The sequence below is a fragment of the Passer domesticus genome, chromosome 1 (assembly GCF_036417665.1).
Source record: "Passer domesticus isolate bPasDom1 chromosome 1, bPasDom1.hap1, whole genome shotgun sequence".
Taxonomy (NCBI): Eukaryota; Metazoa; Chordata; class Aves; order Passeriformes; family Passeridae; genus Passer; species Passer domesticus.
Window position 1 is genome coordinate 109,968,301 of NC_087474.1, and position 11,051 is coordinate 109,979,351.

At 41.4% G+C, this 11,051-nt stretch overlaps 2 long non-coding RNA genes across 2 annotated transcripts; one reads left to right on the forward strand and one right to left on the reverse strand.

Moving 5' to 3' along the window:
* Positions 1-132: 132 nt before the first annotated feature.
* Positions 133-4,071, forward strand: LOC135308623 (uncharacterized). The gene is made up of 2 exons (XR_010369015.1): positions 133-1,187; positions 2,138-4,071. It is a non-coding gene; the product is annotated as an uncharacterized LOC135308623 (long non-coding RNA).
* LOC135308619 (uncharacterized) lies at positions 2,416-10,100 on the reverse strand. The gene is made up of 2 exons (XR_010369014.1): positions 5,152-10,100; positions 2,416-3,394 (listed from the first exon to the last, which is right to left on the reverse strand). It is a non-coding gene; the product is annotated as an uncharacterized LOC135308619 (long non-coding RNA).
* Positions 10,101-11,051: the final 951 nt, after the last annotated feature.

The window sequence follows — 11,051 nt, forward strand, 5'->3', positions numbered from 1 at the left end:
ACGGACACACACTCCCCGACACACCCTTCCTTCCCGCTCTGACGGCTAGAGCGAGTCAGAATCCCAGAATCAGTTGGGCTGGAGCTCCGAGATCATCGGGTCCAAGCTGTGACCGGACAGCGCCCGGTAAGGTAGAGCACGGCACTCAGTGCCACGTCCAGTCTTTGAACACCTCCAGGGACCGTGACTCCACCACCTCCCTAGGCATCACATTCCAATACCTAATCACTCTTTCTGTGAAGAAATTAGTCCTAACGTCCTGCCTAAACCTCTCCTGGTGGAAGTTGAGGTTTTGTGCTCTCATCCTATTGCTAATTGCCTGGGGGAAGAGACTGATCCCCAGCTGGCCAAAACCTCCTGTCAGGCAGGTGTAGAGAGCGACATGGACCCCCCTGAGCCGCCTCTTCTCCAGGCTAAACACGCTCAGCTCCCACAGCTGCTCCTCACAGGACTTGTGCTCCAGAGCCTCCACCAGCGTCGTTGCCTTTATGTGGACACGCTCCAGCGCCTGAATGTCTTTCCTGAATGGAGGGGCCCAGAATTGGACACCGTTCTCAAGTGCAGTCTCACCAATGCTATATATAGGGAGAAAATCACTGCCCCGGTCCTGCTGGCCACATGATGCCTGATAAAGGCCAGGGTGCCACCGGCCTTCTTGGCCACCTAGGCACACGCTGGCTCGTGTTCAGCTGCTGTTGGCCAGCACCTTTCCAGCCAGTCTTCCCCCAGCCCGTAGCGCTACAGGGGTTGTTGGTGTGACACAAGTGCACTTGGTCTCGTCGAACCTCACACCACTGGTGTGGATCGCTCATGGATGCAGTCCGTCTCCCCCCGCGCCACAACTTATCCCGGTCCGGTCCCCACAGCAGCGGTGGCTGGGGCGGAGCGGGGAGAAGCAGCACCCCCGCTCCTCGCCTTCCCAAGCACACACACGCACAGGTCGGGCTGGAGCGGGAAGGGTGCCGCTGGCTCGGAGCTTCGGGCAGCCGCGCCGAGCGGACTACAGCACCCGGCATGCCCCGCGGCAGTAGCGGGGCCTGCCGGGAGTTGTAGTCTTGGGGGGACACCAGCGGGCGCCCTTCCATAGGGCCTCAGGGGCAGCGGCTTGACCGGCCTTTCCCTCTAAACTGGAGAAGGGACAGGAGCCTGGGTGGTGGGTCCCGGCGGCGCCGGTGGCTCCGACACGGGTCAGTGCTGTTCATGGGTGAGGCAGTTCCCAGTTGCTGCCAGGTACCCTCGTTGCAATGGCTGTGGTCTGGTCCAAAGGGACCTGGGCACTGACGGGGATGGGCCTGACCTTCTGGCCTTGAAAACAGCCAAAACCATTAAAGTAGGGAAATTGTTGTCACAGTAAGTCTTAGGAATATTAACAGGGGAATGAATGGACCTGTTTAGTCTAGAGAGAAGAAGAGTGAAGGGGATCTCATTAATACATGTAAGTATCTCAAAGGTGGGTGTCAAGAGGATGGTGCCAATTTTTTTCTATGGTGCCCAGAGACAGGACGAGGCGCAGTGGCCATAAAATGAAACACAAGAAGTTCCATCTCAACATGAAGAAGAACTTTACTATGTTAAGGGTCACCGACCACTGGAAGAGGGTGGGTTATGGAGTCTCCCTCTCTGGAGACATTCAAAACCCTCCTGGATGCGTTCCTGTGTCACCTGCTTTAGGTGACCCTGCTTTGGGAGGGGGACTGGAACAGATGATCTCCAGACATCTCTTCCAACAATTCTGCAATTCTGTGAAAAGTTGAGAGAGATTGAGCTCCTGCAAAACCTGAATGAAAAATAAGAGTCATTATTTATTAGTAGGCAGGAACATGAGTTGTTTGCCATCCTCCTTGCTAACACTTTTTGTCAGATACAGTGTTGTCACCGTGGGCCTTTTCATTAGTACCATACTTTCAAGCAGATGGTGCATCCTGGGGTATTTGAATGAACCAGTAATAAACAAACAAACAAGAAAAAACAGTTAGACAGTCAAATCCATCCAAACCTTGATGATTTCTGTGTCCTAAATGTGCTTCTGAAGAATTTTCCTGTAAGAGATAAGTTTGTATTCATGAAAAGTTGGAGTACAGGTGATGAAAATTTAGTCAGAAGGACTAACAGATTTTTTCTCTCTCTTTTGTTATAGAGACAGAATAACCCATTTCAAAAATATGTCCTGATAATAAATACATTGAATGGTTTGCATTCAAAATCAGCTCTTCATAGTAATGCTTGCAGATCACATAATTTCCTTGGTGAACACCTCTAGTTCAGCCGAGCCATGAAGGAAGGACTGTGGACTGGGAATGCTGGGGAGACCCTCTGAGTAATTTAGGTTCAGCTTCTGCCCTGGAGCCTCCATTTCAGCTGCCTACCCCTCCTGCAGGCCTGCCACCATCATTCCTGCCTACTTTTTTCCACACCTCTCTTGCCAACACTAAAACCCACATGACTTTAATACCATCACTGCCTGAAGAAGAAACAAGTAAAAAGTGCACTAGAGAAGCTCCTCAGAGCAGGTTTGCCTGATTGGAATTGGCTTCAATAGGTGGTTACATGACCTATGTGTGAAAATGTCACTAGAGCTCTGCAACTGCTCTGGCTCCAGGTTTTTTCTGGACTTACTTTATGATGCACATAAAACAGCATCTTAAATTACATCTTTTATTTACAGTGCAATATTTAAAGTTGTTATCTGGTGGTCTGTTGGGCTTTGTTAAGAAAACAAATGTTCCACTCTGTTTATGCATTCTTACCCTTGGGATCTGGAAGATAAACTGGCAAATAGAGGTTTTTCTTCTTCTGTCTTAACACAGAAGAAGAATGCTAACTCTGTTATCTCCACTCTTTCTCTGTTTCTCTTCATGAATCAAGCAAAGATTAAGCCATAGTGCACACTTCTCAGAAACAGTAATTCAGTAATTCCAGAATCACCTGCTGCTTATGAACCAGAAGAACTGGGTCTCAGCTTGCAAAAAATCAAGACATGGGAAATGGCTGCAAAATGGTGAATGCCACAAAAGTTTCTGTCTTTTCTCCTTTTAATGAGGTAAAAAAATTACAGAAAAGAGTGTAAATGCAAAGGAAGCTTAGAAGCTTCTGCTATGCAGATTTAGAAGACAGAAGTATTTATGCTGTCTAATTCTTCTACATACCTCTTGTTTAAGAAAAACTGAGGAAAAACAGAAGTTTGGATCTCTCCTTACTATGATAACAGGACTTAGAGGTTTTCCCATGCAAACACTTTGTTAGACGTGGCTGTGCAGTAGGTGGGACTGGCATCAGGGGTGTGCACAGTTTGGGTAAGACTGGGTTCATACTTACCAACAGCATAGTGAGAGGCAGTGAATGAAGAACAGGGCACAGCCCCAAACTCTGGGGGGATGTCACATCATCAGCGAGGCTGCAAAGGACCCCAGTAAGGCCACAGTTTAATTTCCAACTCGAAGCTGCTTTTAACTGTGGTCTTTGTTGTTGTTTGAACACATTTTGAAGCTCATTAATGCATTGATATGTTTTGTTGCATTTAGTATCATTTCTGATCTAATGTTTCTATTTCATCCAGACTGATGTATATTTTTATATTAAAACAACACACGTGTTGTTGATCAGCAATATCTGGCAACCTTCCCCAACATCTGATTAATTTCATTTCATGACCTCACAGCACAGCTCTGGAATGAAACCTTGGATCTATTTCAGTCAATAGAACTCCTGTCACTGATTTCAGTGAGATAATAATGTCATTCCAGAAGTGCTATTAGTGTATTCATCACTGCTTGCAAAAGGATAACATTTGCTTAATCTGAGGTCAACATTTGTCCTGTGTATTTGTAGATCTTGATGTTTTTCACTCTGCGAATTCAGTATTGTTGTTATAATATCTCAGTTTTGAGATAATTTGATATCTTTCAAAACTGTTTGCTATTAAATATTAAATAAGCACTCTCTGTTCCTGAGAAGTAATAGAATAGATTCAGTTTCTTAATAGCTTTTTCCTGCTTATTGTGCAGGTTGTTTGGTCAGTCCCACCAATTCTAAACTTGAAAATGCCTTGCAATAAAACAATATCACAACCTTCTTTGCCAGTTTTTGGTGTTACTGAGACTGTCAAAAAGAGTAACCAAGTGCTGCATTACTTGTTGTGTTAATGGGAAAATTCTGGCTCTTACTCAGTGAAGTATCTCATGCGTCCTGCACTGCTAAGTCAGTGAATATTGCAAAATGCAAAGGTATAAAGCTAAGAATATGTTCCAATTTCTCTTTAGGGAAATACTTGGCCTTTTTGTGCTGCTGTTTTTTCTTCTGAAATACAAAACTGTTCTTACGGCAGGCTCTAGTCATCATTTACTTGACTGCTAGAGGTTCACATATAATTTTAGGCCCACTTGTTATATTGTAAATCTGAGATTAAGTCACAGTCCAAAGTATTATTAAAGATTTACGGCAATATTCAAATGTTGCCACAGAATGGACAAGTAGATCTTCGTTGAATATCTTCAACTTGGTTCAACTACAGTGTATTTCTTTATCCCAGTAAGTTACTATAAAAACACACAATATATGTTGAATATTCATAAAGAAAGAAGCCAATAACACATAATGGCATTCTCATAAATAGCTATAGCATGAAATTTAATGTGGTTTTCATATTTTGGACCCAGTTCTGTTCTACTGAACACAAAATTGCCCTGGACCATTGACTTCTGTAAGGGCAAGACAAAAGTGTTGTCTTGTCTTTGTGTATTAAAGTTTAAAATTCAATTTAAAAACTGAAGGATTTCTCAGGCAATTTCAAAAGCCATTAGTCCTTTGATAAAGGAAAAAGTTATTAAGGAAGTGGAGTTTTGAATATTGTTTCAAGAATTTGCTCTTACATTCATACCCATTCAGGAGGGATGTAATGAGAAAATTCAATATACAAAATACAGACTCTGTGTTGTTTGCTGCTGATGCATATCTAAAATCAACGACCTTCCTAAAAAGTAGCCAAAAATCAAAATTGTAACTAAGTATACAAACATAAGTACATAGCTGAAACTTGCTTCCAGAAGAGAAGTCTTAAGGCCTCCTTAAAGGCTCTTAAAAGACTCAAATGAGTCTAACCTGAGAAATAATTCTGCAGAACCAGCATGATAGTGCCCTATGGTCATCACATACCTCTCTTTCTCAAACTGATATTCTTGCAAACAATGTCATGGTCTTTCTGAATCTCAGCTTGAAGAACTCATCTGGCAACTGGGATTCAAATTCCCCCTCTCATTTGCTCTACAGCAGCTCTGCATTGCTAGTTCTGCCCTCAGCATTTCCCCAGCCGTCCCAGGAAGCCCTCAAATTATATTTTTGAACTATGCCCAGTTTCAGTTCTAATGGGTCACAAGGTAAATGTGAGCAAATAGTGCCATATCAACGTGTGAAAGACAAGCACTGTGCTGAGGCTGTGCCTGACTCTTGAACTGCTTCCACTCTACAAAGCGTTGATAAAAACCTGTGCTGAAGGGATTTGTCTGTTTTGGGCACTAGCTGTCAGAAAATATGTGGGATAAGTTAAGGGAGTCCAGAAGAAAGGACCTGTGTTGACTAAGATCCAGAAAACAGATGGATTGAAACATAAAAACAGATTGAAATACCAAGGTTGTTTAGCCTAAGGAAGAAAAGAGTGTCTCACATGTTCAGTAATAGTCTTCAAATACATTCAAAGCTATTGGAATGAGAAAAAAAATAGTCTACTCTCATTCACTTTGAATAAAACAGGAAGGAATGGGTGCAGATCAGAGCAAGAATTTATTTAGAGCAGGTATGAAGAACTTTTTAAGAGTAAGGATAATTAACAAAAAAGACTGCCTGGGAGCACAATCCATAGTGTCCCAGTCACTGACCTTCAAGAACAGGTTAGACATCTGTTGGGAGATGTAAATTTAGCTGATCTTGCCTTGAGATGTGACCTCTGAAGTCCTTTCCAGCCCTATGAATCTATCATTGCATGAATTCCAGAATGCTCAAAGATTAAACTGATCATCTGCAGTGGAAATGTCCACTTCCTAAGATCTGGGCTACAGCCCATTAAAATCAGGGGGAATTTTCCAAGTGACTTTAATAAGCATTGGATCAGGCCCTAATTGAGTGTGTAATTTGGAGCTGCATATGGAATTTGGTCCACAATTTTGTTAATGGTATTTGCAAATGGGAAGAATCCAACTCATTTTCCCAGAGCACATTAGTTAGCAATGGTTTTACAAGGGAAAGTAAACACACTGAAGGTGCAGTGCTAGATTTTTCTTACAAAATTGAGTGGAATTGACTGGAGGCAGACACAAGGAGAAGATCTCTGGGGGGGAATTAGCAACTTTTCTCAAGGAAGAATATTTTAAACAGCTATTTTTTACATCAATTAGGCAGGGCCAGACAGAGGGAGACAGCTGAAACTATGTTAACAACATTTTAAAAATAAATAGGTATCATGAACATGAGAATGAAATGTTTGTCTCTGCCAAAAGATCAAATTAGCTGAGAGCCTGAAAATGAGCAGAGCAAAAGAAAGGGAGACATTAAAGCTGTCAGTGGATTCAGTCATTTGTGTAGTGACTGATGAGGAAATATCCATTTTCCCATAGTCTGTTACAAAATAGCATAAGGATTTTTCTCCATTCTGAATGATGAGTTAAATCACAAGCACTTATGCCAGCTCAAGTTCTGCCTCTGCAATTGCACTTCTCTTCAATTGAGAGGAATGCTGGATACGTGAAGTTCCACATGAAGTTTTGAGCTTGCATATTTGCAAGATCAGAGCTCCTGTGGGCAGCCATAGACACTCTGCTTTTGTGGATTGTGGGCATCTCCCAGAAATTCTTGCACCGTTACCTTTGTCTTGTGGCAGGAAACAGGGACAACTCCTAATGCTTCTTTAACTGATACAGGAAGCAACTACTAATGTGAGGCTAATACACAGATGAAAACTCTTTGCTTTTGACTAATTTATTATGTCTAGGAGTAAAGACATAAGGTTTCTAAAATCATCTCCCCACTCTGGTTTGTTTGTTGCAGAGGTGTTCTGTGTCTGCACAAAAGCTAGAACAGTCTACCTGAGAGATCGTTTATGAAATGTTTGCTTTGCATCCTGGGAAGAAAAAAAAAGAAAAAAGTCTGCATATTATTATGGATGAAGTCTTTGACTGCCAAATACTGAATTATTTATGGCTTAATTGTACAAATGATATCCATGAGGACCTGTTAGATTTCAATGTGCAATTGATACACTGCACAAAAACAGGGCTGTGTCTTTCAGACTTTCTTCTGGTACTTTGGTGGGTCACCTTAAAAGAGGTATGAACACTTAGCAGAGGCCAAACAGGGATACCTGGCTGCATTTTGTTAGTTGCAAGGGCTAAAAAGGCTGCAGAAAGCCCCATGCAGCAAACGATGCTCTGACCTGGTTTAGCTCACGTGGGACCTTTCCACTCCTCACCTGTGTGCACTCTCCAGCCAGCAATCTGTCATGTTTTTCTGATGCTCCCCTTCCCTGTGGGCAACCCAGCCTCTCCTGTCCTTCAGCAGAGTTCTACCTATGCTATGGACACTGCAACCTTGTGCAGGGTTTTTTACACCTACAGCTGTGAATATCTACCCTTTTCCTCCTCCAACACCAAGCATGAGCAGGGAAGGTTGGGAGACTGTACCCATTCACCTGCTACTTTGGCCCCGTGCCTACGTACCTGTTGCAGACCAAAAAAATAAATAGACCTTCACTGTTAAATTCATAAAGTTAAATGCTTGTAAATATTTGGTGAACATGCCTTTCATACAGACTTTAACTGTGAAGTCTCTATTTTAATGCCACAGGTTTCCTGTCTTCAATTCTTCTCTGCAGTGGGAAAAAAGTTACCATGAGAGAGACTCTTCTGCTCCCAGTCCACCACCCCATAACCAACTCTGTCATATTTTGCTGGGTTTTTTTTTCCCTTTCCCTTTCTCCTAATTCACATTGTTCCTGCCTCTGTGTTCCCACTAGCTTGCATCCAGGCCAGCAAACTTGCCCTGCTTTCCTCTGCAAAGGAGGCTGGTCGGTTTGTCCCTCCTTTTGCCCTAGTATGAGAAAAAGAAATTTAATAGAAATTAATAGCAATCTAATAGTAAAACAGAATTAGCCACTGCAAATCTGGAATGTGATTTTTTCCTATATCAGGCTTTTCCTTGCATTTTTTCCTTCTGTGAGTAAGACAAATAATAGAAATGAGGAAAATGGGAACCACCAGTGGATCAGAGGGTAGTCTCTATTCATTAATTACTCTCTCTCACTCTGGGTCAGCAGCAGAAGCTTCAGAGGATCCCACATTTGAAGACAGAAGCTAGTGTTATCTTCCACATTGAGATTCATCCTTTTCTAAAATAGTGGCTTAATGCTCAGCATCTGAAGCAGCATCTTCAATACCATTATCTAATTTTGTTCTCTCCATTCTTTCCTTTCCAGCAATTCTGGTGTAATTTGTGAAGTTAGCAGCAGAGTTTATGTTTTCTTCCAGATCACTGATAAAGATATTGAGCTGTATTAGCTCCTTTGAAGCTGTTAAATAACCCATTAGAAAAGAGTAGAAACATGCTGATGTAGCTGCTAATTGGTTCCCAGAGCATTTGATATAGGTAAATTGATTTTGTATAGTACTGCATTTTTTTTTACCAGATTGTCATGCAGGGCTACATCAAATGAGTTAAAGTAATTCATGTGTATTAACTCAATTCATCTATCTTAAGCAATTGTATTTTAGTCTCATCTTGTTGCTTGAATGCATCTATTTTCCACACAAAAAACCATATTTTTTAACATTACATAAGATACTACCTATGAATTAATTTCTATTTATTTCTGGTTTTATAATTTTTTTTCATTAGTATTTTGCCCAGGATCTATATAATGCTTATAATTATCCAAAACTCCTTGAATTTATTCTTTACAGTGTGCCACATTCACTTTTTACCAGTCATCTGAAATCTCTCCTGTGCACCAACAATATTATTTCAGAATGAAGACAAATGCCTCCAACAGTATTTCCACAATTTTTTTTTTCATACTCTTTGTGGAAGCACTGAAGCCTGAAGATTTAAATGTGTTTTGTTTTCACTGATGAACATTCTCTCATATATACAGTGAGAATGAAAAAAAAAAAGTATATCACTTCATTATGATAATAGAAAGAAATCCAACTTTTCAAAGTAGCTTAGTAAAAACTGTGTTTTGTTATCCAAAAACTAGTCCCTACATGGATTCATATCAAAGGCAAAAAGAAATCATTGCATTTTGCTCTTGTGGGCTATTCAGAGACTATACAATTGTGACAGAGAGAGCTGAGCTGGATTTTAGACTAAGCATCAGTAACAAAACTTTTTACCAAGTCAAAATATTGGATGTTCAATCTTAGGGGTGGCTAAGCCCTAATGAGATTACTCTTTAGGCCATTTCCACATTCTATCCAGTTGACTCTCTAAGAGACCAATGTAAGATTGAAAACCTCATTTCACTTTTCAGTAAATATAAAGAGGAAAAATGGTCAAGAAATATCACACAAGATGTCAGTGGAATACACTAGCTTTCCCAAATATATGATGGTTTTTAAAGTGTGACTTAGTAAAAATGTAATGATAGAGCTCCTTGCTTTGTTCTCCATCAAAGCTATCCAGATCAATCCTTCTGAGATTTGCTGAAGACTGCACTCCAAGCTTAGAAACCCAACTCAGAATGTGAAAATGGCCTAAAGAGTAATCTTATTGGCCTTGCCCCCCACTAAGATTGAACATCCAATATTTTAACTTGGTTAAATGTTTTGTTACTGATGCACAGTCTCCACAGACCTGCTCTGGGTATAAAAGCTGCAAGCAAATGACAACTGTGACATTATAGTAATGGTTATGTTTAAAATGGTGACAACCACAAAATTTGATAGAGTTTATCCATCTTTTCATCACACACTTTCTATGACATGGCTGTATATAAAATCAGACGGCCTAGCTTGAAACACAGCCTCCTTGCATTTCCAGAATGATCTGAAGATACCAGTAGAAAATCACAAGTTCCTGAACTCTGATTTCCCGCGTATGGCCACATGGCTTCAAATATACATTGGACTTACCTAACATCCAGGACTTTTTTATGGCTTGGACCTCCCACTAAATGGAAGGAAAATTTCCAAAGCTGGTTGAAAATGGTGAGGATCATGTCTTTCCTTGATCTTCCTGAGAAATGAGGACTTGTCATGGGAATCCTGGCACCATTTCACCAGGAAAGCTAACTGTCTTCGAAAGCAGAGCTGTCAGAAAGCTGCCTCAATAACTTCAGGCTCTGAGAGAGACAGAGACCAGAGACCTGGGCTGAGTCATTTTGCCAAAGAGCTAAGTAACCACTTTCTTAGAGCTTTGAAACCTGTGGCTCCCAGACATCCTTACCTCACTGTCATGGATGTGATGAGAAACAGGCTTCTCAGATGGCAACTCTCTTTCTAATCTAGTAATTGCTTCAGGCCATGTAATTTTTTCAGCTGTGTCTATCACACAGGGGAGGGTGCAATTTTTTGCCATGGTGTGCATCTTTCCCTGGTGTGTGAGTCACAGGGAGATAAGGTGAAGTGTGTGAAAGACATGCCTGCTGACAGTGATGACTTGATGACTCAAGCCTTGCGGATTTTCTAAGGCATCAATTTCCTCCCTAGAGATTTAAAATAAAAATCCCTCCATTTTACCTTTCAGTGATGGATGTTGTGTTATTGTAAAGTCTTTATACTGCCAGCAGCAACTACTTAAGTACATACTACATGCTGTGGTTAAATCAGTCAATATAAGTCTACTTGGATATGTTTATCATCATCTCATCCTTTCTTCTTTAATCTTCTCTGGAACAATTTGTGCAAAAACACCTATCATTCCAAGACATCATTCAGACAGCATCAAGCACCATGAAAAGCTAAACCATGCAGGCAGGGTGGCTACATAAATGTACTGGAATGTATTAGCCAAAGCCCTTTGTCCAGAGTTCCAACTCAGTAACTGGTGTGTCATGGACTACATGAATGGGT